At 37.7% G+C, this 13,143-nt stretch overlaps 1 long non-coding RNA gene across 1 annotated transcript; it reads left to right on the top strand.

Moving 5' to 3' along the window:
- The first annotated feature begins 6,733 nt into the window (after window positions 1–6,733).
- On the top strand, window positions 6,734–8,707 carry LOC139046576 (uncharacterized). Its single transcript, XR_011506727.1, has 3 exons — window positions 6,734–6,874; window positions 7,801–7,886; window positions 8,568–8,707. It is a non-coding gene; the product is annotated as an uncharacterized lncRNA (long non-coding RNA).
- Window positions 8,708–13,143: the final 4,436 nt, after the last annotated feature.

Below are 13,143 nucleotides of genomic sequence, written 5' to 3'. Positions count from 1 at the left end.
TATATATCCATATGGAGTTATCTTCCAGATATCATTTTAGTGCACACATTGCATTTGTGTGGGAAAAATGTGTGTGTATGCATGTACACACAGACGTATGTGTAAAATTTCGTGATCATCTCTGGAGAGATACTCAGGAAAACAATTGTCCATATGAAGAGAAAACAGGTGCTCAGGAATAGCTGCCAAGAGAGAGAATTGATACCTTTTCTAGCCCCTTGCGCCCTTTAAATCTGGCCTCACATGTATTAGTATTCACAAAATAAATACAATTTTTAAAAATTGGTATGATACTATTTTTTCAGTTGAAAAGATAAAGTAAAAATACCTCCATAGTTATAAACTACACATATTGGAGAGTATTGCAAAGAAGTATCCCCATCTTAAAGGTGATCACATTAACGTTCTGAGAACTTAATTACCTTCTCCAGGCCATCGAAATATTGATCAAGGGAGTGAGAATTTAAATCCAGATCTTTCTACAAAATCCAGCCTTTTAGTTATGTTATTTAATACATCCATATTCTACTTTTTAAAAATTCTATACATTTGGGGCTCTATGAAAAGTGGCAATAACAGAATCCAACAGAGAAAAATTGCATATAATTGTTTGAATAAAACTTGACATGAATTCCCCGAACTAAACACAGTGCCTGGTACATGGTATATGCTCAGTAAATATTGGTTGAATGAATAAGTGAATAAAAGAATGAAAGAATGAGTGAACGAATGATGCATGTTGACTTTGAAGGTTTTTGGCGTGTACGACAACAGTAAACTCACTTCAGAATGATTTGTATGTGGTTGAATGGGAACACTCTCTGATATAGCAGTATGTTTTTCAAATGAACTGAAACTTGACACATATTGTATTTATTTTATGTAAATTCCCCAAATAAAAAGAAATCTTTTTCTCTCATTGTCCATGTAAATTAGGGGAATTCATCCATCTCAAATTACAGAGTAATTTTTAACTGTATTAGATGGTGTATTTATAGACACAGACATCAAGGAACAAGATGAATTACTTGAGCTTTTTTATACAGATCTTATTTTGAAATTGTCAACGATTTTTACTGTGAAGGTGTGGCAATGTGACATTACCTTTAGAGAGCTTCAAAGCAGCAAAAGCGTGTCACAGATCCAAACGCGGCTCTGAGTGCCAAGAACATAGCTAATATACATGGGAATTGTTCCAAAAAACCCATATGGCGATGTGAGTTGAACATCTTTTACAGCGGCAATTCCATTCTAACCCAAGTTCTTTCCTTTAAATAGCACCTCTTTTATTTCCTGTAGTCAAGCTGGCTGTATGATCCCTATGCTCGCCAAAGCCCGTGTCTGGGATGTGCATCTCCAGGAACCACAGTGCTAAACCTTTCTTTTCACTAGCCTGCTCTGCCAAAATCCATCTTGACACACCTTAAATTATATTAGATCAAAGGCTGAAAATTATATGCCATCAAAAGTAGAAAGATAAAAAGTTTATCTACAGCATTAGGGGTGTGCGATGTTTTTAAAGCACTTGATGTTTGAGTGAAACCTTATTAAATGTCTCTGCAGTGCAGCCTGGCTTACTTCCTTGGAATATTTGATGGATATATTGTAATAGGCTGGTGGCAAATTCGAAGTGGCATATTCAGTACGTGTTCAGGATGTTTATGCGTTCCCTGATTCTTGTGGTACTCAGTCTAATTGGAAATAAGGTTTACGTGGTGAGAGCGTTGGAGCAATGACATGCAATCCTATAAAACTGAGTTCTGCCTCTGGCACACCATTGCCTTTAATGGATTTCTACATATTTGGATGGTTTTATAATTTCTCCTTAAAAAGTAAACCTGTAAACGTCAGGAAGAATATTTTTTCTCCTAATGGAGTGTGCATGCCAAGTTGACTTTGTTGCAACGTCTGTAGGTGGGCTGCAGTAAAGACTAGGGAAATTGAAAGAATTTTCTGAAATATGTTCCTTTTCTTGAAGGATTATTTTCTTAAATAAATTGTAAACAAGGCAATCTGTATCCAGGTTTCAAATTGATAAGCAGATAATGCTATCATCAAGCATATTGTGTTAAAGGGTCTTTGATGGAAGTCACTAAAATGCACAGTCTGAATAATTCAGTACTCACCCTCAAATACGCATTAAGATAAGAAATTAACAGTTTTTGCTGTTGCCGATATCAAAAATTTTCTGGTGGAACTAAACTATTATATGCCCTTGGTATTTTTGCAACCTTAATTTTTTTCCAATTATTATGTAGATTTAAAAACATGTTAACCTTTGGGAATATTTTGTATATCCATGTGCTACTTAGAAAATACATTTTATACTCAACAATCATAAAATAGTTTTTACTGCATGGTTTCATAGCAGGTAAGTAAAATTGTAATCATTTGTTTCAACATAATTGGATTAAGTTTCAAGAGATAAGTAATTTCAGCATGAAATTCTCTGAAAAATTCACTTGAAAATAATTTTCATTAGCTTACACTCGAAGCAGAGAAAATTGAAGTCACTTTGCTTTATCATTTGTTTCTGAAAACATTCATGAGTTTACCTAGAATTTCTTAGGAGGATAAACGTTCTCAAAGTTCTTTTGGAAGCATATATTTAATGGGGAAATCAGTTTTTCATATTGTCATTTTAAAATTCAATATCTAATTTGGATACTAATATGAAAAACTTATTAATTCATTCACTTTAAAAATGGGGTTAACCCCAAATATATTTTAAGTCCTGTATTATTCATAGGAGATTAAAGAAAATAAAGATGCCATGGCTCAGCTTCATTGAGTACAAACAGCATTGACAACCTATTCCACGAGGCTTGTTATATTGCTTAAAAGAAATAAGATCCATATAGAACTGAACGTAACAAACTTTTAAAAATAGACACTATCACCATATATTTACTGAGTCCCTACATTATGATGCTGTCTACGTTACACTGTTAAGACTGCTACCTATTGCTAAAATGCTTGTAATCATGTGATGACAAGAGACACACAATGAAGTAATTTCAGCACCTGGTGATGAATGCTCTGAGGTGTGTGGATAAAGTGCTATAGGAACAGGAGAGAGAGCTACAAATAGCTAAACAAAGCTTCAGGGAAAATAGGACTTTTGAATTGGGGTCTTGAAATTCTTTCTAAGCAAAGAAATAGCTTGAGCAAAGGCTTGGAAGTTTATTAGAGTTTGACATATTTTGATTTGGAAAAGGGAAGAAATTTGGTGTGGTTGGAGTCTAAGTGTTTTGGGAGAGAATGGCCAAGGATAAGCACAGAGCGTGGTTAGTAGCAGACCGTGAAGGTTTTCCACCTGTATGCCAAAAATCTAGGCTTTCCTTTTGAGCTGAAGGGAGGGTGGGGGCAGCCAACATTAGTTAGAGAAGTGACAAATTCCATTTGGATTTATAAATATATTCTGCTGATAGTGAAAGAGTTGATTGCAACAGGGAGAGGTAAGAAGACGTCAATTTCAGCTGGCTTTATGAAAGATGACTTGAGATCTTGAAATTGGAGATAAAGGGCAAGAGAGCATGGGCAGGATTTTTTGGCCAACTGGACATCAGTGAACATACACAAAGAAAAGTTAGGAGTAACAATCTTGGCAATGACATCATTAGCCAAAATTTGGAAATGTCATTTTGATAGAATAGATCAAATGCAATTGACGGTATGAAAATTCAATGAAAGAACCATAATTTCTGAAAACTAAGATTTTTAAATACCAAAGATAAAAGCTGAAAGTCATTGTAACCTTGGTTCTCCCTACAAAAACTGGCTTAAACAATAAGAAAAATCCACAAGTGCATTTTGAAACTATTTAACACACTCTCGGCTCAATATAAATGATTTATCCAGCAGTTAATTTTTTCTTGGACAGCACAGCAAGGGGTGGTCATGCCTGAAGGGACAAAGGGTTGGACAGGGATGAAAACTAAAGCCAATGAAAGGCTAGGGACAGAAACTACTGAGTGGGCAGGAACACTGAGAGCAGAAGGGTGGGAGGATGGGAAGTGCAGCCAAGGCTGTTTCCTGGTTGTCACTAGTTGTAAATACCAAGACAGGAAGGCTCTCAAAGCCATAGCCCAGAGGGGCCACTTGATTGGCACTAGAGAAGTACCAGCAAGATAATGGGGGCCATGTGAGGGAAATAATGTAAGTATGCCTGTAAATCTACAGCTGCTATCATAGAAACAACTCTCAACAACAGCCAGCTGATGGTGGGTGGGAGCTGGTGTCTTCCTGTGAAGGTACTCCACCTAATTATCTTGCTGCAGATAGTGCCCTAGTGCATTCTCATTGCCTGGTAAGTCTTCGACTTGCCTTGCCAAGGGTGTGATCCAAAATAGGATGGGATGATATGAAGAGGGTGGTGCTTCAATAACCTACAGGGTTTGCCTCCTGAAGATCTCCCTGGTATTTGGACTGCAGGACTGTGAAGGGGCCTCTCACCAGTGAATTACAGCTACAGGGCAGAGATCTACCCCCACAGAGAGACTTCAGGAAACTGCATTCTGGATTTTGTCCTGGGCAGAGGAGAAACAGTATAGCATTACAGAATCATGGATAACTTTTTCTTTAAGCCTAGCTGTACTTCTAATTTCTTTGCTTATTTATTAAGAGTGAGAACTACCTTTCCCACCGGGTTAGGTCTTACTTTACAATTCTTAAATGTGTTAAAGCTATTTGTGGGTCTCCTCTGAACTATCATCAGGTTCTCTCTGTGCCTCTGACGTTATGGAGATGGTCTTCTGGAAGTAGTCAGTCTGTGATGTCAACCCAATTAAAAAGCAAAAACAAACAACTAGACCAGACTTTTCACACTCTGAAACACCAACTCTCGTCTTTGACCTTTTAGTGACTAAGACTTATTTAAATTAAAAATTATTTATTTGCTGTTAAATAAATTATTGGCCAAATAATTTGGCTCTGTAATGCAGTATGGTCATTACCCTGTGCAGTTAACCCTGTGTTTCTCCGGAGTCCTGTGCTTTGATTTTATGACTTCCAAGATGTTTATGTAATTGATTTTTTTCATATCTTCCAGTTACTTGAGTCCAAGCAGACTGATCCACAAAAATCACATTCAAGGAATTCTGAAGAGTAAGACCCTGATTCCTGGTATCAGTCGCCCTTGAAAACCAACCTCAGTATTACAGAGCTGCCGGTGAAATAAATGATCTTTAAAGGACTTTACAGCAAGTTATAGAAAATTCAATTTATGACTCACCCTAGTATTGAGAAACTTCCTTAGAGTCACTCCCTAAGATTGGAATACCTTTCTCCCACAGTTAATATAAACAAATTTCTTACTCTCCAATCCTCTCATCTTTGGCCTAGTATTTTAGTCTACATAGATATACTATATTGTTATTTAGATATCCCTATTTCATGATTTCTATTAAGATTATTTTCTTGACTTGTGATTAACTCATTTGCAGTGATTTACAAGCATTTTTAGTTATATGGTTATGTGTTTTATTCTGGATTTGGTGTTTCTGTATTGGAAACGTGATAAAGGACCAATATTTAGAGTTTAAAGAACAGAGTTTGAGTTCAATTATCACAATAACTGGTGAACTAGATATCTATTGATGGTTAACAAACTATCCCCCAAACACAGTGGTTTTAAACAACAATCATTGTATCATATTCCTTAATTTTGTAGGTCAGGAATTGGGCGAGACTCAGCTGGGTGCCTTTTCTATCTGTGTGTGTTTATGGAGAGGCTGCTCAGAGACATATAGCTGGTGGATAGGCTTTCTGGAGGGTGTAAGATGGCTTTCTTACATGTCTGGACCTTGACAGGGATGCTAGAAGTTTGGGCTCATCTGGGACTGGTAACCACCACACCCACATGTGGCTTTTCCAGCATGGCAGTATCAGGTTAATGGTATTTCTACATGCCAGCTCAGGAGAGCCAGTGAGTGTTTCCAAGACAGTAGATGCAAACCTGCTTATGACTAGTCCTGGAAGCCCCAGAAAGTTACTTCTGGTGGATTCCATTGGACACGCAAGTCATTAAGGTCAGTTAGATACACATCTCAGTGGGAGGACTAGAAAGAATTGTTGTCATCTCTATTCTAACACACCTTGGCAATTTTTGACTGGTGTGATTTTTTTCCTGTTCTCATTTTCATGATTTCTTGAATGAGAGTGAAATAGCAAATGTCAACCTCATGAGTTGTTATGAGGATTGAATAAACTTCATGAAATTACTTAAATTGTTATTCACATTCCTTATTAATTTGTTCCTTGAAATTAATTTTGTTTCTGGTCCCATTTTTAATTATTCGTTATTCTGAATTTGGATCCCATCCTCAAGTTGGCACCATTTTACCCCTTATGAATACTTGTATTATGTCTCAAATTCAATTAAATCCTTTTTGATGCTGTCTGTACTGAGCATGGTCTATAGGATCCCCTGGTGGGTCTTAGAGTTCTAATTATGTCTGCCCACAAATTAGGCTTCAGTCTCCACCTCCTCTTAAAAATATGTCATTTCTCTTATATAGGGATTGGTTAATGGCCTTTATGCGTACTGTTTTCTCTGGAAGAAAATCTCTTCTTTCAGATATCAAGTCTCTCTCTCTCTCTCCTTTGCTCAGTTCTCTGTTCAAAAATCATTTATCCAAGAGGCCTTTCTTGAGTGCCCTGTCCTAAATAGCATTGGGCCTCTATGCTCTGTTGGATTACTACCTATCCTTTTACCCTGCATTATGCTTTGCTTCAAAGCACTTTCACCCCCTGACACAATATGAATGTGTTTATTTATTCTATATTTTTGCTAACTGAATGGAAGCTTCATGACAACAAGAACATGTTTCTGCATCTCTGAATCCCCAGGACATAGAACAGAGCCTGGCACAGAGTAAGTGTTTAATAAGCGACATAGATAAATGATTGAAAAAGATTTGGGAGATGAAGGTCAAACACAAGAAACTGATACAATTGCTAAAAAATCACTTTATATAGGTCAATAGGTATTAAATTATTGCTTATAAAATTTAATTTCATTGGATATGGTATATTTCTGATATAAATTTAGGTGTGTCTGTATGAATGTAACTGAACAGCAGATTGTAATCAAGATGTTCTTCTCACTCTCTTTTTCTCTCACTTTCACTCTTTATTGTATTAGCCATCTCTGCCCCCACACCAGAGATTAAATGCTTTGGTTTGGGACATGAGCACAGACATACCCTCAAAATGGTTGGTTTAGTGGTTGATTGCCCATCTGAGCCATGAAGTTAATGGACTGTTGAAGATGTAGGGTAATCAGTATTTGGCTAATGATGGTTTCACAGAAAGCAACGGTATTCAGAGTGATCTGGCCAGGACCAACTCTGGAGTGACCCCATTTGGGTTGGCCAATCCACATGCCAGGTAGAGCTGTTAATATGCTCTAGCCAAGAGCTAAGCAGGCACTTCTGAGAACTTGGCGGTGCCGGGGGGGGGTGGAAACATTTGTCTGACCAGTTTTACCACCTTAGTATGGGTTTGTTTGGATATACAGTAAGCAAAACAGAAAAAAAAAAGAACTCGTGCATTTAATCAAGACATATTGATGGTTAGTCGTTTTTAATAACAGCCACATCAACAATTCTCCTTTTTTGTTTTCGAATTGGTTTTTGGTTGTCTTGTAAACAGAGGCCCTCAGCAATAAATTAAAATTAATGATACTTAACCACATGTTCGTCGTTATGCTGAGGTCTTTGAGTGTTTCTCCCCATAGTTAGTAGACATTTCAGCCACATGTACGATAAGGAACTACAGGATTTCCGAATCTTTTTTTAGCGAAAAGGAGCAACAGAATTTTAAAGCAGAAGCGTGAAATGTGAGTGATTGCAAGTCTCACTGAAGTGGCAAATAACATGCTCCATGTGAGTATCTGAGATTTGTTTTCTTGTGCGCTTTTGATCTCAGAACACCTAACAGAGCTGGGGCGGAAGCATTTTGCTAACTTGTTGCATCAGTGCTAAAGATGAAAGAAAACAGTCCTCATCTTCACCGTGGTGCTGATTGTCCCATACATAGGAAACTATCCAGTTAACCTTGCCTGTTGTCATACCGAGAGTTTTATTAAAAATAAACAGTGCGTGTCAGGGTAGAAAAATGTGGGATTTCTGCTTAGATGCCCACAACTCTTTCAAATACTTCATTAAAATGTGCAGGAAGACTCCTTCAGTGCTGTGAGCAAAAATATTGTTATGGAAACTGAGGTCTGTTATCATAGCTTCATTGACTTGCAGTGATTACTTAATACATGAGTTTACGTTTGAAAATATCCAACATGATAATATGAATTTACACCCACCGTCCTATTTCTTTTATTTTGACAAATATGGAAGATGCTGTTTTGTTTTGACACTTGGAGGAGATGTTCTTTTTATTAAAAAAAGAACAGTAATGAGCTTTTAGTTATCGATCTTACTAGATTTCCCTATCATAAGGAAATCTGATACTGATGAATCTACTATGTTCACAGTAAGTAATCTTAGGTGTGTGCATAATTTCCAACAGAAGTTTTTATATTTCAAGGGTTTTGTATTTGATCTTACCAGGATTTGTCATAAGACACCTTGTGTAGCTCTTGTCCAGACACAAAGTATATCCTGGGAGCCAGAGGAGGAGCCTGACCATAGCGTGAGGAGGCAATGCTGTTCCACCACCTACATGACACCCTCTTCAGCAGAAGACCAGCGCGCTTGCCAAGTGCATCTGAACAAGGCACCATTCCTCTCTCAGCATGATTAGAGCTAGTCTTCCTCCCAGGAAGGCTTATAAGGATAAATTCAGAAGGAAATCGGAAGAGCACGAGGTGTCCCGCAGAGAGCCCTAGGCTGGATATCCAGAAGTCAGATCTACTTGCAAATAGGTGGCACTAGGGGTGTCATTTCATATCTCCAGGAGCTGCTTTTCCAGGAGCAAAATGAGAAGGCTGTTTAGAAGTGCTGGAAAGACCCTCCCAGCATTGAAGTGCTTATGATTCCATGGATTTGGTGATTATAATTTCACTTTCCTGCCTATTAGGGACACACCTGTGTCTACGCTGCAGGGTAGATAGGGCGCCTGCTCCCCCCTCATCATGATCCATTATCTGCGAAGCAAGAAATAAACCCATTCAAAGTGCTGCACTGCGAAGTTGATAGTATTTTCTGATCATTTCTACTCTTTAAGAGGACATATAACATTCTGGGTTAAAAAAACAAAAGGAAAAATACAGCTCCTCTAGTCAGACTACTAGGGCTTAAAATGTAGCTCCTTTCCTTATGTGCAGTATAACCTCATCCAAATTGGTAACTTCTCTGTGCTTCAGTTTTCTCATCTGCAAAACAGGGACAATAATAGTATGTACCTCTTAGGATTATGGGCATTGAGTTAAAATATTTAACATAGGAAGGAATCAGTAACATTAGTTATTTCTATTTTCTTGAACAAATTAGAAACTAGTATGAAAGTAAGTTATTGGGAAGGAGGACCCTGAGATGACTCTGGAGCTGATCACAATGATTAGTCAATCATTAAGTCATAAGAGAGAAACTATTTTATTAGTGACTGTATTAGTCATCTCGAGCTGCCACAACAGACTACCACACACTGGGTGAGTTAAACAACAGAAGTTAATTTTCTCAGTTCTGGAGGCTGGAAGTCTAGGATCAAAGTACCCCCAGCGTTGGTTTCTGGTGCCGCCTCTCTTCTTGGCTTGCACACAGTTGCCTTCTCGCTATGTCCTCACACAGCCTTTCATCTGTGCATGCGGAGAGGGAGCGAGGGATCTCTCATATCTCATCTTTTACTTATAAGGACACCAGTTCTATCACATTAGGGCCCCATGCTGGTGACCTAATTTAACCTTAATTACCTCCCTATAGGCTCTCTTTCCAAATACAGTCACATTGGGGTTAGGGCCTCAACAGATGAATTTGGGGGGACACAATCCAGTCCATAACAGTGATATTTCAGTAAATAAAAAAATTAGTAAACACCTCTGTCTTTTTTTTTTACCTTAACATAGTTTTCACCGAATGTGAAAAGATGGGTAGTGTCTTCATTTTAATTGAAAGCAGAGTTATATTGGAATAAGGAATGATCAATATGGGGGTTTCCACATATTTCTTCTTGAACTGATAATGTCTTGGCATAAGACAGCAGTTTCCATATTATTCCATAATAATTTGTCTAGAAGTTGACTAATATTTTTGGTTTTCCTTTCTCAGATATGTTAGTTTCAATAAAATGTTTTTATTGTTATCGGATAATACTCAATGAAGATAAACTAGAAAGCATAGATACACAGAGAAACATGAATAAGAACGAAATCCTGTCTTAGTCCCAGCACCCAGAGGTAACATGGGGTTATGTCCCAGCACCCAGAGGTAACATGGGGTTATGTCCCAGCACCCAGAGGTAACATGGGGTTATGTAGTGTTTTCCTTTATGGTAAATTGGGAGGTGGGAGGTTATGGTCTATTAACTGAGGTCAGAATCTTAATAAATATGTAAGCTGTTGGGACAATGCATGCGATGAGCTTTTAGACACATCGAGTGTGATATATAATCAAGACACTTAAGACATGTCTAGAGAGTTTTGGACTTCTGGACAGGCAGATCCTGACTTACAGACAGATATGTGTGAGCCATCTGTATACATGTAGTAACTGAAGCCAAGCATGCAGGTGTAGTTGGTAGAGAGTATACATGTGAGAATAAGAGAGGCCGACTTATCCGTCAGGACTTTAGGCACAGTGCTTGGGGCCCACTGTATTTTTAGGGCCCATGAAAATATCTTCGTTTACAGTCATGCATTGCTTAATGACAGGGATATATTCTGAGAAATGTGTCGTTAGGCAATTTCACTGTTGTGCGAACATCATAGAGTGTACTTACACAAACCTAGATGGTATAGCCTACCACACAGCTAGGCTATCTGGTACTAATCTTACGAGACCACCTTTGTATATGCAGTCCGTTGTTGGCTGTTGACCTAAACGTCATTATACAGCACAGGATTGTATTTTAAAATCAAAAGGAAAATGATAAAATTTCAGGGTCAAAGAAAAAGTTTTAATTTTATTCCTACATTAGAATAAAATGACATTTTCAGGGGCCATAGGAATCTGTTAAATTTTGCCTAAAACAGAAAAAAATAAATTTTTATGTGTCTAAAAACTGATTTTTAATATTGATAGTATTATGATGGTAAGGTCCAATGAAGGCAAAAGTTCCTAAGGCCCAGGAAAGTTATAATGTGACCATTGCTTGACATAAACCTGAAAATAGCAGTCTTGAAAAGATCTGGGAAGAAATAAAAACCTACACAAATTTTTAAAATGTCTCAGGGGTCTAGCACAGTCCACATTCTCTTATCCTCTCAGCTCCCAAGGACTAGTCATGACATTTTTCCACAGATCTCTCTGGTCCCAAAAGGCAACATGGAGGAGGACCCTCTGCTCTGAGATTGTTATTTTCCTGTTATATCTCAATTACATATATAAAGTTCTTTCTTTCATGTCAGCCTAAATGGTTTTCAGCGTTATTAATTTTAATGTTTAATAAATCAGTTGCCGTGGCAACAGTCATATCACAGATGTTTTGTTAAAGGCTCTCTAAAGCACACACCTCTGTCAATATGTTATTTTGAACATTTCAAAGGATAAATACTTGAAAAAGGCAACACATCTCTCAGGTTTCAAGCTCACAATTTGCATTACTAATTAGTCACTCTTTTCAAAGAATAGAAAAGAAAAGTACAGTGTTTAAGAGAAGGTTGATGAGTTCACTTCAAGAACTTAATTCAGTAAAAGGTCAAAATAAAGCTTCTCACTCTTGAAAATGAAGCGTAAGGTCAAGAAATAAAAAAAGTTATAATCATGGAATATATATGTTTTTATAAATATTAATTACTTATTAACCATAAGTGCTACAAATGATTATCCAAAGTTTTAAATCTCTGGGCATTTTTCTCCGGTGAGTGGACTGATTGCTACCTCATATTTAGAGCACTAACTCCGGGCATATATGGGTCACTGACTGGAAATGACACAGTCTTGAGTTGCTGTCTTTCTTTGCCGCTGTCTCTTATCTGATCTTGAAGTTAAGGCATCGAAACTATCTCAAAACCTTGACTATTTTTTCCAAAATTAAAATGGTAATATTTAATAGCCACATATTTTGATGACTATTTAAATGTCTTTGACTCTGCTTTCCTTTTCTGTTTTTTTATTAAGGGTTTTTAAATTTCCTTTCTTATTAAAGGAAAGTAATCAACATGTGAAGTTGACTAAAAGTCACTTAAGAAGCCAGAAAAACAATTCGTCTGCTTCTTTGCAAAAACCATAAGGAGAAAATCAGGGGTGGCAAGGTCTGTGCTGATCTCTAAATAAGGCATCCCGTACTCGAGAGCCTGTCAGTGAACCACCTCTCGCCTTCGCTTCCTCATTTGTAGAGTGGGCAAGGATTCCTGGTTTGTATCACCAGGTCCAAGTTTGGACAAATGACTCTGGGTCATTCTATGGAGGAGCTCCAGGCCTTCCCTTTCTGAGATGTGATATGGGCATGGGCTACAATTAGAGGTGGTTTTTATGATCTGTGTGGCAAGTGAGTTTTTAATGAGTTCACGTGCTAGGGGACAGAGGAAGAGGCTGATGTTTCTTGGAAGGGCTTATGCACAGTTATGAGAGTTAAACCTGGTTTCTCCTCTTTCCCTATGCCGTAGAGCTGGGACAAGCCATCTCTTATGTCTCTCGAGAGTCAGAACCTTTGGCTCCTTCTAAATACCAGCATGACCTATGCTAACACCGGATGAATACTTTTCCACAACAGAAACTCCACATCCATCTGTGTAAGGATGCATGACAAATTTCATTTAGAGCAACAGTCTAAGAGTCATATTCAAATGTGAAGCAAGAGTGAACACAAAGCTTTTATTTGTTCTTTAAGAAAAAATTATTTCTTTGTGAGTTTAAGTCATCAACCAGGCTGCAGGAGGAAAATAATTTTAGTCTGGCCTTCTTTTGGTCTCTTCAGGGCTATGCGGAAGTAGGCTGTTAAGATCGCCCTGAAAGATTACAGATCTGCTCATTAATTTTAAATCTTGGGCTATTGCATTTGGATAGCATGAACAAAGGATTTTAAAGT

This window comes from Equus asinus, chromosome 11, assembly GCF_041296235.1.
Source record: "Equus asinus isolate D_3611 breed Donkey chromosome 11, EquAss-T2T_v2, whole genome shotgun sequence".
NCBI lineage: Eukaryota > Metazoa > Chordata > Mammalia > Perissodactyla > Equidae > Equus > Equus asinus.
Note: the sequence above shows the minus strand (reverse complement) of the source record. Positions and strands in the feature narration are given on the sequence as shown.